The sequence below is a fragment of the Triticum aestivum genome, chromosome 2A (assembly GCF_018294505.1).
Source record: "Triticum aestivum cultivar Chinese Spring chromosome 2A, IWGSC CS RefSeq v2.1, whole genome shotgun sequence".
NCBI lineage: Eukaryota > Viridiplantae > Streptophyta > Magnoliopsida > Poales > Poaceae > Triticum > Triticum aestivum.
The window spans coordinates 16,386,607-16,408,020 of NC_057797.1; the positions used below are offsets into that span (position 1 = coordinate 16,386,607).

Here is a 21,414-nt window from a genome sequence, read left to right on the forward strand (position 1 = left end):
TATTTGCAAAACCGGGTTCTGCTATTTATAAACCGGAGTTCAACAATGCAATAGTGCCCTAGTAAAGGGTTTTGCGGTTCAACAAGGGGACTAATGGTGTATACCGAGTTGTCATTTTTGGCAGATAGTTAAACCGCCTGGTCTAAACATCGAAGTGTCAAGACTGCAGACGTGTAAGTGAATGAAAACAGGTTTCACAAGTTGATGTTGCAGTTTTGGATCTAAGGCGTATCAGAAAAGGGAAATATATTCAAAACCTAAGAAGCAGTACTGGACCAATGAGTGAAGGTTCGGATGAGATCTACTGTTTTGAGATGAATAAGTGGAAAAAGAGGCTAAAGCCTACAATTATACAGAGCAGATATTCAGGAGTTTATCAAGAACTATCTTATGAACAAAGAACGACTGATGAACACCAAAGAACATTGAAACCCTAGAACAGATCTATGGCGGAAAGGGCAGAGAACTTACCGGAGCTAAGGAAGAAGCGGAAGGGCGCCGCGGTATTCTGGTGCGTTCAGGGTGATTGTCGGTGTCAAAACCGGCGGATCTCGTGTAGGGGGTCCCGAACTGTGTGTCTAGGCGGATGGTAACAGGAGACAAGGGACACGATGTTTTTACACAGGTTCGGGCCCTCTCGATGGAGGTAAAACCCTACTCCTGCTTGATTAATATTGATGATATGGGTAGTACAAGAGTATATCTACCACGAGATCAGAGAGGCTAAACCCTAGAAGCTAGCCTATGGTATGATTGTTGTTTTTGCTATGGACTAAAACCCTCCGGTTTATATAGACACCGGAGAGGGTTAGGGTTACACAGAAGGAGATCTACATATCCGTATCGCCAAGCTTGCCTTCCACGCCAAGGAAAGTCCTATACGGACACAGGACGAAGTCTTCAATCTTGTATCTTCATAGTCCAGGAGTCTGGCCAAAGGTCATAGTGCGACTATCCGAACACCCCCTAATCTAGGACTCCCTCAGTAGCCCCTGAACCAGGCTTCAATGACGACGAGTCCGGCGCGCAAATTGTCTTCGACATTGCAAGGCGGGTTCCTCCTCCGAATACTTCGTAGAAGATTGCGAACACAAGGATATTGTCCGGCTCTGCAAAATAAGTTCCACGTATTGCCATAGAGAGAATAACCTTTACACCAATCTAATCTGCTGACGTACCCCGCAGTGTGACATCACACCACGGCCAAATCTTTATTCGAATCGTTTTGTCGCCCCACCTCTGCGTGTTTAGCGAGGCGGTTTCCTTTCCACGTCTTGTCAAAGCAGAGATCATGTCCCCTTATTCCGGGATTCTCATCAATACGGGCGTGGGTAACCCAACCGTGCCATTGATTACGACGCTTGGGAGATAAGCGAGTTTTACTAGGCGGGTGGGGATGCATAGTTTGCGTCCGCCCATATAAGGGGATAATGATCCACCTTTTTACCTACGCCTTCTTCCTCCTTTGCCTATCCGTTTTTGCATACTCGAGCTCCAGCGCCCAAGTTCGCACTCCCCACCTCAACCTTCTCCAGCCATGTCCGGAGAGGGAGGCAGGTGGATGGTCTCCTCCGTAACGGAGGGACACATCAAAAAGCTGAGGAAGGTCGGATACTTGTCTGACGACATCGCGCACCAGCTTCCCGAAAAGGGGCAGCTCCTCCCCACCCCAAGGCCCCATGAGAGGGTGGTGTTCCTCACCCATTTCCTCCGCGGACTAGGTTTTCCTCTCCACCCATTTGTCCGGGGTCTCATGTTCTACTACGGCCTAGATTTCCATGATCTGGCCCCAAACTTTATCCTCAACATCTCGGCGTTCATCGTCGTGTGCGAGGCCTTCCTCTGCATCCCACCCCACTTCAGTTTATGGCTGAAGACCTTTAACGTCAAGCCAAAAGTAGTGCACGGCTGCCAGGCGGAGTGTGGAGGTGCCATGGTGGGCAAAATGCCCAACGTCCTATGGCTCGAGGGCTCTTTCGTGGAGACCCTAAAGGGATGGCAATCGGGGTGGTTCTACATCACCGAGCCGCGTGACCCTAAATGGGTCGCAGCCCCCGAGTTCCGATCCGGAGCTCCTACGCGGCTCACCTCCTAGAAGAAGACGGGCCTATCGTGGGGCAAAAAGGGAGAGATGATCGGACTCCAAGCATGCGTCCAAACCCTGGTGAACAGGAAGCTCAAGCTTGTAAATGTAGTCCAGGTCATGCTCATCCGCCGGATACTCCCGTGCCAACAACGGGCTTTCAGCTTGTGGGAGTTCAATTCGGCCCAGCACCAAACCCTGAGCAGGCTCTTCGACACAACGTACGAAGATGCCTGGAAGGTGCTACTCAAGGGTGCCGAAGCCCCCGCGTCAACTGAGGATCGCGGTTTCAGCGCGCAGTGCCAAGCCAGCGCGGTAAGCTATTTTACCTTTTATAGGATATTTATTTTTCATAGTTTGACTCTATGCGGGATCTAAACTCCCTTACCTTTAGCAGGACTGGCAGGAGACGTCCGGACAGATCAACTGTCCGGCTCCTTTGCCCGAAGACCCAGCGGACGCCCGCTTGATGGGGATGCTGGTTCCGGCACCCTACGTGGTGCCGAAGAAGAAGGCTAAGAAGAAGGCCCCAGGAACTCGAAAGTGTTCCCGGCATCTGGTGGTGTCGGAGTCGTCGTCCGACGGCTCCGAGACGCACTCCTCCCGTGAAGACGAGGAGGAGGAAGAAGAGGCCTCTCCCCCTCCAGCGGGGGGAGGAAAGAAAAGGAAGGCCGCCCCAACTAGGGAGGCCTGTGGGTCCAAGAAGGGGAAAACCCTTCTTCCGGACTACTCCACCAACGCCGACGACGGTGAAGAGGAGTGGTCGTACAGGGCCAAGCCCCTGGCGAAATCGTAAGTGTTCGGATACCAGAATGACTCATGGCGTTCCTTTATTGCATAGCTTTTCCTAACGCCGGATATATTTATGCAGTTCGCCCAAAGACGGGCTCGACACGTCGTCAAGCGGTTCCCTGGATTCGTCGGATGTGAACAGTACTTCACTTCCGGCCGCCGCCTCCCCTCACCCTACGGATAACGCCGAGGTGTTGTCCCAGGAGGCTCCAGGCCAGGAGGAGGTGGTCCTGGAGGCGCCGCAAGGCGACCTCCCAAACTCCAGGTGCCCAGGGGACAAAACTCCCAAGGGCTCCGAGTCCGGCCCTAGGCCGCACACCGCTCCAGAACCTTCAAAGGTTCCAAAGTCCGGCAGGCGGCCCCCTAAGAAAAAGGGCAAGCCTACAACGCCGGTGACCTCCGCCCAACCGGAGGCACCGGATAACTTGCTGGAGGTGCTTAACAGTGCCTCCATCGACGAGGAGCACCGCACTATTATGAGTGCGGTGATTCAGAAGGTTCAGTCCGCTAAGGGCGGGCTGACCGAAGCCTGTGCCGGCCTGTTAACAGGCTTTGAGGTATGTAAAAAATATGTAAAAATATTACCGCATAGACAGTAGCCCCTGATGCTCTGTTTGGCGTTCGGAAAGAAAAGCCGAATAGAGGATCTAATAACATTTGCAGGAGTCTAACAAAAGTAAGTCAATATGCGTATGTAGGCTTCACTGCTGGCGTCCGCCGCACTGACTGCGGAGGTGGACACGCTGAAGCAGAACCTCGAGCGGTCCGAGCAAGAGCTCAGCCTTGCCAAGAAGCAGCTCGAGGACAAAGAAGGTAAGAGATACCTTATATATATATATATATATATATATATATATATATATATATATATATATATATATATATATATATATATATAAGGTGCAATTGCAAGAAAATGACAGGATTAATGTGGCTATTGTAGGGGCCACAACTAAGGTGGCAACCCTTAAGCAGGCGCTGTCTGAGGCCGAAAAGAAGGCGGCCACGGAGCGCACCGAGCGGGAGAAGCATGAGGCGCAGGTTGGCGAGGTGCGGCAAGAACTCCAGGCTCTCATGAAAAAACATGAGAGTTTGGAGCTTGACTCGAAGAAGCGAGAGTCCGAGCTTGCGGCGGCCATTGAAAGTGCCAAATCTGCCAAGGCCGAAGCCCAGAAGGCCCTCCAAGTAGTTGAGGTGATGAATTAGATAGCGGCGGGTAAGGCTTTCTTTATGCAAAGAAAGCATGTGAAAGTGAATTATTTGTTACTTATCAGAATCCAAAGCTCTCCAGGAGCATTCGCAGATTTGCCCCGCAGCGTGTCCGATGCCGCCGCCTTCTATCGAGCCGAGGAGGGCAGCTCGACGAAGAAGGTGTTCTGGTCTCAGTACGGTGAGGCCGGACACCCGGTGCCTTTGAGCGACTAGTTGAAGCAACTGGTCGAGCTCCACAAGGTGGCCGAACAGGCCCTGAAGGGCTTTATAGTTCGGCTGTGGCTTGGAGAGGCCCTACCTGGGAGCTACTTCGGGCTGGTGAGGCGGCTGGTGGACGCCTGTCCGAGGCTTGAGGTCGTCAAGCGCTCCGTCTGCATCGAGGGTGCCTGTAGGGCCCTTGCCCGTGCTAAGGTGCACTGGGGCAAATTGGATTCCGTGAAGCTTGTGAAGGACGGGCCGCCGCAGGGCAAGGAGCATCGCCACCCCAAGATGTATTACGAGGGTGTCTTGAAGGGCGTCCGCCTTATGGCGGATGAATGTTCAAAAGATGTAATTTTTGAGTGAAACTTGCTCGTTTTATCCTGTGCGCTGAAAACTTGTTCATATGCGCTATGCAACGCTTGTTTAATTTAAAATATTACCTTCTGTGCGGTCGTTTATTAAATTTGAGAGATGGCGAGTCGTCGGCTTCTGCCCCCATGCCACGAGTGCTGGGGTGTTCGGGATAAACCTTAGCACTCTTTTTCCCATTCTTGGGTCCTTCGAGGGAGGTGCTCAGCATAACGAACAAGGCAATCGGACTATAATGCGTTATCACTCTCACTTAGCCATAGAATTCTATAATTTTAAATTTCGGCGAAGCCCCTAGTATTCGGAAGACCGAGTTCGGGGCGCTATACACGCCTAAGCCGGACAAAGCCGGCTCCTCGCTCTAAGCGGTATAAGTCTTTAAGGACTCGAAACCTTCCCGAACAGCGACCAACTCTCGCCTTATCATGACAGTCAGTTTTAGCTTTCTCTACTGAGGTGCTTAGGCCCAGCTCAACTGGGGCACAATCGTAGTAGTTCTCCCAGCGCTACCTTAGCCGATATAGCGGAACGTAAGGTACCAAAACATGGGAGCCGGGTAAACCCAACTATTGACCAATGACACGATTCGGAGCTGATGCATATAATGCTATAAGATCGGAGGGCCGCACTTGTGAAAGTGTTCAGACTTTTCACGCCGTGTTATGGGGTGCTTGAGCCCCTGGCGTATTGGCCATACCAAAGTGTACGGGTGCATAATGTCATAACTGAACATATGTAATAAAAAATAGTAAATGCAATAGTAAGCTGGAGCATTCAGGGTGATTGTCGGTGTCAAAACCGGCGGACCTCGGGTAGGGGGTCCCGAACTGTGCGTCTAGGCGGATGGTAACAGGAGACAAGGGACACGATGTTTTTACCCAGGTCCGGGCCCTCTCGATGGAGGTAAAACCCTACTCCTGCTTGATTAATATTGATGATATGGGTAGTACAAGAGTAGATCTACTACGAGATCAGAGAGGCTAAACCCTAGAAGCTAGCCTATGGTATGATTGTTGTTTCTGCTACGGACTAAAACCCTCCGGTTTATATAGACACCGAAGAGGGTTAGGGTTACACAGAGTCGGTTACAACAGAAGGAGATCTACATATCCGTATCGCCAAGCTTGCCTTCCACGCCAAGGAAAGTCCTATCCGGACACGGGACGAAGTCTTCAATCTTGTATCTTCATAGTCCAGGAGTCCGGCCAAAGGTCATAGTCCGGCTATCCGAACACCCCCTAATCCAGGACTCCCTCAGTGATGCAGCGGCCAAGGTCGGAGTAGAGACGACAGTCGACGGTGGCGGCGGAGCTCCAGAGGCTGAGCGGCGCAAGGAGGACAACGCGAAGAGGCATGAGGGGGAAAACAAAATGACCCCTCGGTCCTATTTATAAAGGCAGGGGATAAGTGTCAGGCGCGAAAATCAAGGGGCCACAAATTTGGAAGAGAGGCGGAGCTGTCGCCTCGATTGTCGGAGACCCATTAACACAGTTTTTAATAAATGACGTCACGACGGTTTACCACGACCTGAGAAGATGATGTCACAGCGGTTTACCAAATTATGAGAAGATGTTGAAGACAAAGTTTTTATTAAGGATTGAAATGAACCTGTTCAAATCAATCTAGGGCCTAATATTGGGGATATTACTATTGGGCGTAAACCGGTCAGGAGAGGCCGGGTTAACCTCATCAGTAGTTGGTTATGCTTCAAGCCCATGAAGACAGATGAGGATGCTGTGTAAGGCCCAGGGACCAGAACTGGTTTAAGGCCTGTAGCTGTAAACCGGCTTTTGGTATGTAACTTGTATTGTAAGATAGAAGTAGTGGAGACCAAACCGGACACGCTTATGAGCCGGTCTCGGGACTTCGTAAACCAACGGGAGTCAACCCATGTATATAAGGGGACGACCCGGCGGCGGTTCAGGAGAACAGACAACAACTCGAGACTTAGGCGAAGCATATTTGCTCCCTCGTCATCAAAACCCCATCAATTCCATCACAACTAGACGTAGGCTTTTACCTTCATTGAAGGGGACGAACTAGTATAAACTCTCTGGCATCCCTTGTCCGCTTTAACCCCTTCAAGCTAACCCGTAGCGATGGCTCCACGACTAAGTCCTTTCAAGAGGACATCTGCCGTGACAAAACCACGATACTAGTGATTATGTTGTAGGTGTTGTTCTAGGGCAAAGAGTTGATAAGAAATTAAATGTTATTCAATATGCTAGTAAAACTCTAGACAGTGCTCAGAGAAATTATGCTACTACTGAAAAAGAATTCTTAGGAGTTGTATTTGCTTGTGATAAGTTCAGACCTTATATTGTTGATTCTAAAGTAACTATTCACACTGACATGCTGCTATTAAATACCTTATGGAAAAGAAAGATGCTAAGCCTAGACTTATTAGATGGGTTCTTTTGCTACAAGAATTTGATTTGCATATTATTGATAGAAAGGGAGCTGAGAACCCCGTTGCAGACAACTTGTCTAGGTTAGAGAATGTTCTTAATGACCCACTACCTATTGATGATAGCTTTCCCGATGAACAATTAAATGTCATAAATGCTTCTCGTACTGCTCCATGGTATGCTGATTATGCTAATTACATTGTTGCTAAATTTATACCGCCTAGTTTCACATACCAGCAAAAGAAAAAGTTCTATGATTTGAGACATTACTTTGGGATGACCCGCATCTTTATAAACAAAGAGTAGATGGTGTTATTAGACGTTGTGTACCTGAGCATGAACATGAACAGATCCTACGCAAGTGTCACTCTAAAGCTTATGGAGGACACCACGCACTACTAGGGAAAAGCTTATACACAGGATCTTACCAGCAGCGAGTTTTGAATTAAGGCGCTGCTGCAATGTAGCAGTAGCGCGCTCCGGCAGTACTCGCTGCTGAAATAAACGTAGCAGTAGCACGCTCCTCTAAGCCGCGCTACTGCTATAATTCCCACGACCCCGCCGCGAAGCTAGTTCTAGCAGCAGCGCGTTAATTCGGAGCGCGCTACTGCTAGGTAGTTTAGCAGTAGCACCTTTGCCTTTAGAGCGCTACTGCTAAAACTAGCTATCTCCCACACCCCACGCTCTCCTCTATCCGATCCACACTCACACTCACACTCACTCCCCCTCAACCCCCCCTGGCTCGCCGGTCCTCCCCCGCCGGCCGCCGTCGCCTACCCCTCTTCCCTCTGTGCCGCCGTCAACTCCTCCTCCTCACTGGACTCGGTACCGCCCTCCTCCTCCGTCCTCCCTCGACTCGCCGCCAGCCAGCCCCTCCTCGCTCCGCCTTCCTCGTCCGTCCTACTCTCTTCTCCCTCCTCGAGTCGCCCCTCCTTCTCCCTCTTCCCTGCTACATTTTGATTTAGTAGGCTAGTTCATATGCAACATTTTGATTTAGTTGATTTAGTAGGCTAGTTGATTCAGTTGATTTAGAACATTTTGATTTAGTTGATTTAGTAGGCTAGTTGATTTAGTTGATTTAGAACATTTTGATTTAGTTGATTTAGTTGGCTAGTTGATTTAGTTGATTTAGAACATTTTGATTTAGTTGATTTAGAACATTTTGATTTAGAGTATTTCGTATGCTAGGGGATTTAGTAGGCTAGTTGATTTAGTATGCACCATTTTATTGTTATTTTTTCTGTACATGGATAGGTAGATGCTTTTGTTTTTTTCTACTAAGTTATTTTTTGGCAAAATGTAGGTGCCAATTTAGTTAAATTTTCCACTTGTTCTTTTAATCAATTAACTTAGGCAATAGGGGCCAAATTAGATGAAATGTCTTGGTAGGTGGTACCCTTATTTGGTAGATATTTGTGAAAAGTTTTTTCGGCAATAGGTGCCACCAAAATGCTTTATTAGGTGCATACTAGATCTTAGGATTATAATTGTCCATAACATTGCTTCTCGCGGAAGAACCAAAAATATCACATGCTACTATTTTTCTTTCCTGTGAAGTGGATCGTTAATCCTTTGCTCATATTGCTTTAGGAAAATGGCGCCACCACCACCACCACTATGTCGACTATGCAAGTCAAGGTGCGCTAGCAGCCTTGCAACTGGCAAGCTATTCGACATCTACTTCCAGCTGAGTTTTTGTCATGCGGCGGTAAGAAATTAGATGAAATGTAACAACTATTTTATTTTTAGTGTTGGCATTACTGCATTGTGTCATTTTGCTTCTTTTACACAGATTGTCCCATGCAATTTGAGGTTGAAATTCAACAAGCTGACAGGAGACACTGTGACATTTGAGGCTCCTGGGGGGCCCTACACTATGGAGGTTGAGAAAGGACGCAATATGTCGCAGATTGGAGGAGATGGATGGGCCCGTTTCCTGGCCCACATGCGTCTTACTGGTGGTGAGTTGATCAGCTTCTCCTTCAGAGCAGAAAGACCCAAGCTGGCTGTCATTTATCTCAACCTGGTGGAAGATGATGAAGATGACGAAGATGATGAAGATAATGAGGATCTACTGGATGAAGAAGATGAGAACCCACTTCATGAAGCCATTGTAGCTCAAAGAATGAGGTTGAGTGAGGAGGAGGTGTGCAACCTATGGGACATAATTCCGCCACGTGATGACTTTGTCGGGGTGCCATTCCTGACCCGCCTGACAAGTACCATGGTCGATCGGCATGAAATGGTATGTTATACTGACTGTAGTAATTTGATGATATATATATGCTTTATTGTTATACTTACAAATGCAAATTATCCGATGATATGCTTAGTGAATCTGATGATATGCTTAGTGTAGAGTCCAATGATATGCGTTGTGGAATCTAGTTGATGATATGCTTTAGTGTAGAGTCTGATCACATGCTTATTAGTGTAGAATCCAAGGAACTATTAATAGTGTAGATAATCTATATATAATTATTAGTAGAATTTATGATTAATTAGTACAAATACGTAGTACTTTGTCTTTTGATAGTGTAGAAATCTAGACTTAATAGAAATATATTTGCAAGAGTTTGTGCGAGGCTATTTATTAATTGATATGTTTTTCTTATTCAGAAATTGCCAAAGAACCTATCTGTGAGTTGTGGTATCGAGCCTGATGAAGAAGGCTCAGCTGGACTACGCCTTACCGCAAGGGGCTCCGTCACCACCTGTACTTACCGCATGGACACAGACGGTCGCACACACTTAAACTCGGTTGGGTGGAAGAGATTCCTCGTTGGCAAGAATCTTCGTGTTGGACAGGCCATCCTAATTACTATCAGGAACACCCACCACCCAGGCTTGAGGATGATGATCGTCGTCGATATCATCTAGAACTACATATGTGTGTGTGGCTATATCATCTAGAACTGCATATGATGATCGTCGTCGATATCATGTAGAACTACATATGATGATCGTCGTCGCTATCATCTAGAACTACATATGATGATCATCGTCGATATCACCTAGTACTGCTTGAGGATGCATGTTGAGTATATATGAAATTGTTATCTAGTACTCCCTTCATTCCAAATTACTCGTCGTGGTTTTAGTTCAAATTTGAACTAGAACCACGACGAGTAATTTGGAACCGAGGGAGTACTACCTAGTACCTATAATGCTTTATGAAATTTATATCTAGTAGTACCTAGTATCTGGAAATTGCAGTTTATTGAAGCTGAAACGGGGTAGGAAGCAAGAGGGAAATGATGAAAGATATAGCAGTAGCGCGGGGCCAGAAAATCGCTATAGCTAATTAATAGTAGCGTGTTCCGGAAAAGCGTTGCTGATATAGTCAATAGTAGTAGCGCGGGTATAGACCGCGCTACTACTAACAGTTAGCTGTAGCGCCTTATCGGTAGCGCGGCTGCCCGCACTACTGATAGCCTCAAAACCCGCGCTACTACTAGGGTTTTCCCTAGTAGTGACGCTAGAGACAAAACTGCGCATAAGGTATTGCATTCCGGTTTTTATTGGCCTACTCTCTTCAAGGATGCTCGTAAGTTTGTCTTATCTTGTGATGAATGTCAAAGAATTGGTTATATTAGTAGACGTCAGGAAATGCCTATGAATTATTCACTTGTTATTGAACGATTTGATGTTTGGGGCTTTGATGATATGGGACCTTTTCCTTCCTCTAATGGGTATACACATATTTTAGTTGTTGTTGATTACGTTACAAAGTGGGTAGAAGCTATTCCAACTAGTAGTGCTGATCATAACACTTCTATTAAGATGCTTAAAGAAGTTATTTTTCCGAGATTTGGAGTCCCTAGATATTTAATGACTGATGGTGGTTCACATTTTATTCATGGTGCCTTTCGTAAAATGCTTGCCAAGTATGATGTTAATTATAGAATTGCATCTCCTTATAACCCACAGTCTAGTGGTCAAGTAGAATTGAGTAACAGAGAGCTCAAATTAATTTTGCAAAAGACTGTTAATAGATCTAGAAAGAATTGGTCCAAGAAACTTGATGATGCATTATGGGCCTATAGAACTGCATAAAAAATCCTATGGGTATGTCTCCGTATAAAATGGTTTATGGAAAAGCATGTCACTTACCTCTCGAACTATAATATAAGGCATATTGGGCTATTAAAGAGCTCAATTATGATTTCAAACTTGTCGCTGAGAAGAGGCTATTTGACATTAGCTCACTTGATGAATGGAGAACCCAAACCTATGAGAATGCCAAACTATTTAAGGAAAAGGTTAAAAGATGGCATGATAAAAGGATACAAAAGCGTGAGTTTAATGTAGGTGATTATGTGTTGCTATTCAACTCTCATTTAAGATTTTTTGCAGGAAAACTTCTCTTTAAATGGGAAGGTCCTTACGTTATCGAGGAGGTCTATCGTTCCGGTGCCATAAAAATCAACAACTTCGAAGGCACAAATCCGAATGTGGTGAACGGTCAAAGAATCAAACATTATATATCAGGTAACCCCATAAATGTTGAAACTAATGTTATTGGAACCGTAACCCCAGAGGAATACATAAGAGACACTTTCCAGAACGTTTCAGACTCCGAAAAGGAACAGGTACGTGGTACGGTAAGTAAACCGACTCCAAAATAGTTCTAATGGCAATTTTTCTCCGTTTTGGAATATTTAGAAAAATAGGAAAATAAGAAGCAGTCCGGGAAGGACATGAGGCTTTCACGAGGGTGGGAGGCGCGCCCCCCTACCTCGTGGGCACCTCGTGTGCTCTCCGGACTCCGTTTTCTTGCACGATACTTCTTTCGGTCAGTAAAAATTCATTATATAATATCCCGAAGGTTTTGACCACCGTATCACGCAAATATCCTCTGTTTTCGTTTCGAGCTATTTTTTGCCAGAGTTGTCAAGGCCAGGCATCATGTCGTCCCCCTCCTCCAACAATGGTGACAACGATGCTTGGCTAATGAAGATAGAGCTGAAGAGAGAAGAACCCATGGAGATCAACAAGGACGATGGGATCAAGAAGGCCACGGAGGAACAAGCTCCGGCAGGAGAATAAGAAGACATCCTCCAACTTGATCACAATCTCCTTCCCCCAACTGAGATCGAAGCTTTCAAGATGATTGAGTTAGCTCGTATACAAAACAAGTATCTCACACGTGAAAATATTTTGTTGAAGGAGTATATCATCGCACTCAAGGCCATTATTCGCAAATTGGAGGATCTTCTATGCTCGATGTGCGACTATCCATCACCACCATCATCTCCTTCACCGACAAAAGAAATATAATCACATGGGTATGGGCACTCCCCTTGGCAACTGCCAAGCTTGGGGGAGATGCCCCGGTATCGTATCACCATCACACTCCTATCTTTACCGTTTTTCTTAGTTCAATCCTTTTAGTAATATCTTGATCTAGTAGAAAAAAGTTTTTAGTATGATCTAGTTTTGAGTTCTGCTTTATGATCTCTCTATGTAATCGAGTCCGTGAGCTATATATAATAAAGATTAGTGTTGAGTAAAGGGCTTGATTATCTTGCCATGATCTTGAGGGAATAAAGAAAAGAGAAAGAATAAAAATAAATAAAGAGATCATCTTGATCTTATGGAGAGTAATAACTTTACATAGAAAGGGTATGATGATTAAAAGTTGTTGAGAGTTGAAAAACATAGCTTTGGTCATCGTTGCACTTAATAGGAAGTAATAAAGAAATAGAGGTTTCACATATAAATATACTATCTTGGGCATCTTTTATGATTGTGAGCAATCATTAAAATATGACATGCTAAAGAGTTGATGTTGGACAAGGAAGACAACGTAATGGGTTATGTTTTCTTACATCTGAAATAAAGTATATTGTCATGGATCATCCAATATGTTGAGCTTGCCTTTCTCCTTCATGCTAGATGAGGGAGTCCTGGATTAGGGGGTGTTCGGCTAGCCGGACTATACCTCAGCCGGACTCCAGGACTATGAAGATACAAGATTGAAGACTTCGTCCCGTGTCCGGAAGGTTCTTTCCTTGGCGTGGAAGGCAAGCTAGGCGTGCGGATATTCAAGATCTCCTACCAATGTAACCGACTCTGTGTAACCCTAACCCTATCCGGTGTCTATATAAACCGGAGGGTTTTAGTCCGTAGGACGAACAATCATCATTCATCAATCATACCATAGGCTAGCTTCTAGGGTTTAGCCTCCTTGATCTCGTGGTAGATCTACTCTTGTACTACCCATATCATCAATATTAATCTAGCAGGAGTAGGGTTTTACCTCCATCGAGAGGGCCCGAACCTGGGTAAAACAAAGTGTCCCTTGTCTCCTGTTACCATCCTACCCGAGAACCCCTACCCGAGATCCGCCGGTTTTGACACCGACATTGGTGCTTTCATTGAGAGTTCCTCTGTGTCGTCGCCTTCGGTTCGATGGCTCCTTTGATCATCAGCAACGACGAGGTCCAGGGTGAGACTTTTCTCCCCGGACAGATCTTCGTCTTCGGCGGCTTCGCTCTGCGGGCCAACCCCCTTGGCCATCTGGAGCAGATCGAAAGCTACGCCCCTGGCCGTCAAGTCAGGTTTGGAAGCTGAAACTACACGGTAAATATCCGCGGAGACTTGATCTTCGACGGGTTCGAGCCACAGCCAAGCGTGCCGCACTATCTCGAGGGACATGATATAGCTCTGCCCCCGAACAGTGTCCTGGAGGCCGCATACGCTCCGGCCCCGATCCTCGATTCGGAGCCCGTTGCGTTCGTTGAGGATGAACGGTTGGGACGTCACCTCAGGGGCTGCGATCTCAAAGGCGATCGAGCCGAACGACAGCCCCGCACTCCGCGTGGCCCATGACTCCGAGGAGCCGGACTCTTCTCCGAGCTCCGGAACCTCCCCGCCCCTGCCGATCGAATCAGATTGGGCGCCTGTAATGGAGTTCACCGCCGCGGATATTTTCAGCATTCACCCTTCGGTGATATACTGAATTCTCTCAAGTCTCTCTCTTTGTCAGGAGAGCCCAGGCCGAACTATGGCCTGCGAGGTTGGGATTCGGACGACGAAGAAATTCAAAGCCCGCCCACCACCCACTTAATAGCCACTGTCGACGACTTAACCGACATGCTTGACTTCGGCTCCGAAGACTTCGACGGTATGGACGACGAAGGAGGAGACGAACAAGAACCAGCACCTGTAGGGCGCTGGACTGCCACCTCGTCATATGACATATACATGGTGGACGCTCCGAAAGACGGAGATGGCGATGGAACAGCGGAGGATGGCACCTCAAAAAGCCTCCCAAACGCCGGCGTCAGCGGCACCGCTCTAAATCCCGCCAAAGCAAGAAGGTGATTCCGGCACGGGGATAATACTACCCCGGATAGCGCCGAAGAGCACCAACCCCAGCAAGATTCGGCACAGGAAGATGGAGAAGCCAGCCTTCATGAGAAGCGGCAGAACAAGAGGTTGAGGATGATAACTATATGCCTCCCTCCGAAGACGAGGCAAGCCTCGACGACGATGAATTCGTCGTACCATCAGACCCCGCCGAACAAGAGCGTTTTCAACGCAGGCTTATAGCCACGGCGAACAGCCTAAAGAAAAAGCAGCAACAGCTTAGGGCTGATCAAGATTTGCTAGCTGACAGATGGACAGACGTCCTTGCGGCCGAAGAGTATGAACTCGAGCGCCCCTCCAAAAATTATCCTAAGCGCAGGCCGCTCCCCCTATCAGAGGAGGAAGCACAAGACATGGCAGATCGGCCACCTCGCGGCCGCGACAGAGAAATCTGTCGAACAACCAAACAAGCCATGCCCCGCCACCGCTTCACCAAGGCACGGGAACACGAGCCAGACCTGCGGGACGTCCTGGAGGACAAAGCAAGGCAAACAAGATCGATCTATGGATCGCGCGGACGCCCAACACGTGATGATTTTCAGTCCGGACACAATAAATCCGGCCGGGCCGAAACACAACAAGCACAGCTCTTCCGAGCTGCGTCGTGACATAGCCCAGTACAGGGGCGCCGCACACCCGCTATGCTTCACAGACGAAGTAATGGATCATAGAATCCCAGAGGGTTTCAAACCCGTCAATATCGAGTCGTACGATGGTACGACAGATCTGGCAGTATGGATCGAGGATTATCTCCTCCATATCCACATGGCACGCGGCGACGACCTGCACGCCATCAAATACCTCCCACTCAAGCTTAAGGGACCAGCTCGGCATTGGCTTAACAGCCTGCCAGTAAATTCAATCGGTTCTTGGGAGGACCTGGAGGCCGCATTCCTGGACAACTTTCAGGGCACTTATGTGCGACCACCGGACGCTGATGACCTAAGCCACATAATCCAGCAGCCAGACGAATCGGCCAGGCAATTCTGGACACGGTTCCTGACAAAGAAAAATCAGATAGTCGACTGTCCGGACGCAGAGGCCCTAGCGGCCTTCAAGCATAATATCCGCGACGAATGGCTTGCCCGGCACCTGGGACAGGAAAAGCCGAAGTCCATGGCAGCCCTAACAACACTCATGACCCGCTTTTGCGCGGGAGAAGACAGCTGGCTAGCTCGTAGCAACAACTTATCGAAGAAGTCCGGCAATCCGGATACCAAGGACAAAAGTGGCAGGTCACGTCGAAACAATCAAAAGCGCCGCGTTAGCAGCGACAGCAATGAGGATACGGCAGTAAATGCCGGATTCAGAGGCCATAAATCCGGTCAGCGGAAAAGCCATTCAAAAAGAATAACCAGGGCCCGTCCAGTTGGACCGAATACTCGACCGCTCGTGCCAGATTCATGGCACCCCCGAAAGGCCAGCCAATCACACCAACAGAGATTGTTGGGTGTTCAAGCAGGCAGGCAAGATAAGAGCCGAACATAAAGACAAGGGGCTAGACAGCGACGACGAGCAGGAGCCCAGGCCGCCGAACAACAAAGGACAGAAGGGGTTTCCCCCACAAGTGCGGATGGTGAACATGATATACGCAACCCACATTCCCAAGAGGGAAAGGAAGCGTGCACTACGGGACGTATACGCGATGGAGCCAGTCGCCCCAAAGTTCAACCCTTGGTCCTCCTGCCCGATCACTTTCGATCGAAGGGACCATCCCACTAGCATCCGTCACGGCGGTTTGCCGCATTGGTCCTCGATCCAATCGTTGACGGATTTCATCTTACAAGAGTCCTAATGGACGGCGGTAGCAGCCTGAACCTGCTTTACCAGGATACAGTGCGGAAAATGGGCATAGATCCATCAAGGATCAAGCCCACAAGGACGACCTTTAAAGGCGTTATCCCAGGTGTAGAGGCCAGTTGCACAGGCTCGATAACACTTGATGTGGTCTTCGGATCTCCGGATAATTTCCGAAGCGAAGAGTTAATCTTCGATATAGTCCCGTTCCGCAGTGGTTATCACGCCCTGCTCGGACGAACTGCATTCGCTAAATTCAATGCGGTTCCGCACTACGCATACCTCAAGCTCAAGATGCCAGGCCCTCGAGGAGTAATTACGGTCAGCGGAAACACCGAACGCTCCATCACTACGGAGCAGCACACGGCGGCCCTCGCAGCGGAGGTACAAAGTAGCCTTTTAAGGCAACTCTCCAGTCCGGCCGTTAAAACGCCGGACAATGCGAAACGCGCCCGGAGTAACCTGCAACAAGACCGCTTGGCACGATCGGAGCAGGCGTAGCAATACGGCCCCAACCCCAGCCATCGCAGCATCGCGGAGCTAGTACCTCGAGTACACAGTTATGCCCTTAAAATTCCATGGGCACAGGGGAAGGGGCAAATTAATGGCACACCTACAATGCGGCGTCAAACGTACTAGGGGCTGCTGGATTCTTTCTTTTTACTTTCAGGACTCCATATTCTGGACAACCTGTTCGGCGATGTTGCCGCACAGACGATGCAAGACCCAGGAAAGCAGACAACACAACGCCGCATCATGGAACTTTCAGGTGGTCTCTATCTCGAGCAATATATCTGTTTCTAAATTCCACGGCCTGCGCCTGGTCAGGACATGTCAAATAATCTAAAATATTTTTTGCTTATTGCACTACTTGTATCGTTCGGCTTGAATAAACAGCCTTCTTATAAATAATGCATAGCTTCTGCCTATTTTTTGCATTATCGTGTTTTAATATATATATTTATTTCATAAAATGACGGCACCCGTACACCATGGTACGGCAAACCACGCCAGGGGCTTCATTACCCTTTTATCTGGACGTGAGAAGTCCGTACACTTTCACAAGTGCGGCACCCCGAACTTATAGCACTATATGCATCGGCTCCGAGTCATGATTTTGGTCATATGTTGGGTTTGCCCGGCTCCTATGTTTTGGTACCTTATGTTCCGCTCTATCGGCTAAGGTAGCACTAGGAGAACCACTGCGATTGCGCCCCAGATCATGTGGGTGAGCGCCTCAGTGGAGAAAGCTAAAACAGACTGTCATGATAGGGCGCGATACCGGTCACTGTTCGAGAGGTTTTTCGAGTCCTTAAAGGCTTATGCCGCTTCGAGCGGAGAGCTGGATAAATCCGGCTAAAGGCGTGGATAGTGCCCCGAATTCGGCCTTCCGAACTAGGGGCTTCGCCGAAATTTAAAATTATAAAGTTCTATGGCTAAGTGAGAGTGTTCAAGCATTATAGTCCGATTGCCTGGTTCGTTGTGCTGCGGGCCTCCCTCGAAGGACCCAACTATGGGAACAAGAGCCCTCAAGTTTATCCCGAACACCCCAGCACTAGTTGCATGGGGGCAGAAGCCGACAACTCGCCATCTCTCAATTACTGATAAACGGTCGCACAGAAAACAATATTTTAAATTCAAAGCATTGCTTAAAACGCATATGAACAAGTTTTCAGCGCACAGGATACAAACCAATGAGTTCATTGAAATATTACATCCTTGGTACATTCATCCGCGATAAGGCGGGCTCCGGCAAGAACTTCCCCATAGTAGTTCTCGGGCTTGCGATGCTCCTTCCCCGACGGCGGCCCATCCTTCACCAGCTTCTCGCCGTTCAGCTTACCCTAGTGTACCCTTACACGGGCAAGGGCCCTCCGGGCACCTTCAATGCAGGCAGAGCGCTTGATGACCTCAAGTCGTGGACAGGCCTCCACTAGCCGCCGCACTAGCCCGAAGTAGCTCCCAGGCAGGGCCTCTCCAGGCCACAGCCGAACTAGTAAGCCCTTCATGGCTTGTTCGGACGCCTTGTGGAGCTCGGCCAGCTGCTTCAGCTGGTCGCTCAAGGGTACAGGGTGTCCGGCCTCAGAATATTGAGACCAGAACACACTCTCCGTCGAGCTGTTCTCCTCGCTCCGGAAGAATGCGGCGGCGTCGGATGCACTGCGGGGAAGATCGAAGAACGCCCCTGGAGAACTCCGGATTCGGGTAAGTAATAGGTATTTCACTTTTATGTTCCTACTTTGCATTGATAATGCCTTACCCGCTGCTATCTTCTTCATATCCTCCAACTCTTGGAGGGCCTTCTGGGCTTCGGCCTTGGCAATTTTGGTGGCCTCAACGGCAGAGGCGATGTCGGTGGCTTGCATTTTTACGTCAAGCTCCAAACCCTCATGTTTTTTCATGAGAGCTTGCAGCTCCTGCTGCACCTCGCCGCATTGGACCCCAAGCTTCTCTCGTTCGGCGCGCTCCTCGGTCGTCTTTTTCTCGGCCTCAGAAAGCGCCTGCCTTAGGGTCGCCACCTCCGTGGTGGCCCCTACAATAGGCAGTTCAATCCTGTTATTTTTTGCAATCAAGCCTCTCTATAGGCAAATTTTATTATTGAGGGGGTATCTTACCTTCCTTTTCCTCGAGCTGCCTTTTGGCAAGGCCGAGCTCTTGCTCGGACTGCTCGAAGTCCTTTTTCAGGACTTCCACCTGCGCAGTTAGTGCGGCGGTGGACAGCAGGGAAGCCTGCATACGCATATTTGACTTTTTATGGTTAGACTCCTGCGAAAATTATTAGATCCTCTATTCGGCTTTTCTTTCCGAACACCGAACAGAGCATCAGGGGCTACTGTCTATGCGGTAATGAATTTAGCATATTTTTTGCTTACCTGGAAGCCTGTTAGAAGGCTAGCGCAAGCTTCATTCAGTCCGCTCTTGGCGGACAGAACCCTTTGGACCACCGTACTCATAACAGTACGGTGCTCCTCGTCGATGGTGGCACCTTCAAGCGCCACCAACAGATTATCCGGCGCCTCTGGCTGGACAGAGGTCGCCGGCTCGGATGGCTTACTCCTTTTGGAAGGAGTTCGCCCGCCGCGAGCCAGGACGGTTGAGTCCGGCGCGGTGTCTGGCACAAAGCCGGACTTGGAGCCCTGAGGGGTCTTATCCCCTTTACTCCTGGGGTCCTGAGGATTGCCTTGCGGCTCCTCCAGGACCACCTCCTCCTGCCCTGTTTGGCGGGACGCCACTTCGGCGTCACCCGCCCTGCGGGGGGAGACCGCGGGAGGGACGGAGTCCATCTCCGACGAATCCAGGGAGCCGCTCGACGAAATGTCGAGTGCGGCCCGGGGCGGGCTGCACAAGTAATATTTGACGTCAGGGAAAGCCGCGCATCAAGAGATACTAGGAGTTACTCTGCTATCCGAATACTTACGACTTCGTCGGACGCTTGGTCCTTTCCGGCCACTCCTCCTCGTCCTCGTTGGCGTCGTTGGAGTAGTCCGGCGGAGGGGTCTTCTTGTTTTTGGACCCCTTAGATGCCCCCGCTGGGGCAGCCTTCCTCTTCTTTCCTTCCCCCGTTGGAGGGGGAGGGATTTCTTCTTCCTCCTCCTCGTTTTCACGAGCGGAGGGCGTCGCAGACTCGTCAGATGACGAGTCCGACATCACCACATTACGGGCACTCTTTCGAGTCCCTGTGGTCTTGTTTTTCTTGACCTTCTTTTCCGGCACCACGTAAGGCGCCTGGGCCAGCAGCTTCTCTAGAAGAGCTGGGGCCTGGTCTTCGGGCAGAGGAGCCGGACAGTTAATTGGTCCGGCTATCTTCAGCCACTCCTGTCAAAGGCAAAGGGAGTTTTTAGATCCCGCATAGAGTTAATCTATAAAGAAAAGCTTAACAAACCTGTAAAAGGTATAGATAGCATACCTCACGAGCGTCGCGCTGCGAGCTGTATCTGCGATCCTCAGAAGCGGATGTGGGGCACTCGGCGCCTTTGGTCAGCACCTTCCAGACGTCTTCATACGTCGTGTCGAAGAGCCTATTGAGGGTTTGGTGCTGCACCGGGTCAAATTCCCACAAAGTGAAATCCCGTTGTTGGCACGGGAGGATCCGGCGAACGAGCATAACCTGGATTATGTTAACATGCCGGATCGGCTTGTTCACCAGGGAATGGATGCAGGTTTGCAGTCCGGTCACTTCGCTCTCGTTGCCCCACGGTAAGCCCGTCTCTTGCCAAGACTTGAGGCGCGTGGGGGGTCCGGATCAAAATTCAGGGGCCGCGACCCATTTAGCGTCGCGTGGCTCGGTGATGTAAAACCACCCGGCCTGCCACCCCTTCAAGGTCTCTACAAAGGAGCCCTCGAACCAGATGGCGTTGGCCATTCGGCCAGCCATAGCTCCTCCGCACTCTACCTGGGTGCCGGACACCACCTTGGGCTTGACGTTGAAAGTCTTGAGACAAAGGCCGAAGTGGGGGTGGATGCGGAGAAAGGCCTCGCACACGACGGTAAATGCCAAGATATTGAGGACGAAGTTCGGGGCCAGATCGTGGAAATCTAGGCCGTAGTAAAACATGAGCCCCCGGACAAAAGGATGGAGCGGAAAGCCCAGTCCGCGGAGGAAATGGGGAAGGAAAACCACCCTCTCATCAGGCCTAGGGGTGGGAAGAAGTTGCCCTGCCTCAGGAAGCCGGTGCGAGATGTCCTTAGACAGATATCCGGCCTTCCTAAGATTTTTGATTTGTCCCTCCGTGGCGGAGGAAGCCACCCACTTGCCTCCTGCTCCGGACATTGCTGGAGTAGGTTGAGGACGAAAGGGCGGACTTGGGCGTTGGAGCTTGAGTGCGCAAGAGATGGATAGGCAGAGGAGGAAGAAGGCGTAGGTGAAAGAGGTGAATCTTTATCCCCTTATATAGTCTGATGCCGTTATGCGTCGCCACCTGCCTCATAAAACTCGCTTGCCGCTCGAGCGCCGTGGTAAAAGGCGCGGTTGGGTTACCCACGTTCGTATTAATGAGAATCCCGTTAAAGGGGGCACACGATCTCTGCTTCGACAAGACGTGCCAAGGAAACCGCCTCGTTGAACGTGTAGCGGTGGAACAATAAAAATATTCCGTACAGAGGGCTTGGTCGCAGTATTATGACGTACCGCGGAATACGTCAGCAGATTCGATTTGTGTTTGCATTATTCTCTATATG

General features: G+C 49.2%; 1 pseudogene; it reads left to right on the top strand.

The window, feature by feature from the left end:
- The first annotated feature begins 1,537 nt into the window (after positions 1 to 1,537).
- On the top strand, positions 1,538 to 18,746 carry LOC123191344 (uncharacterized; annotated as a pseudogene).
- The last annotated feature ends 2,668 nt before the right edge of the window (positions 18,747 to 21,414 follow it).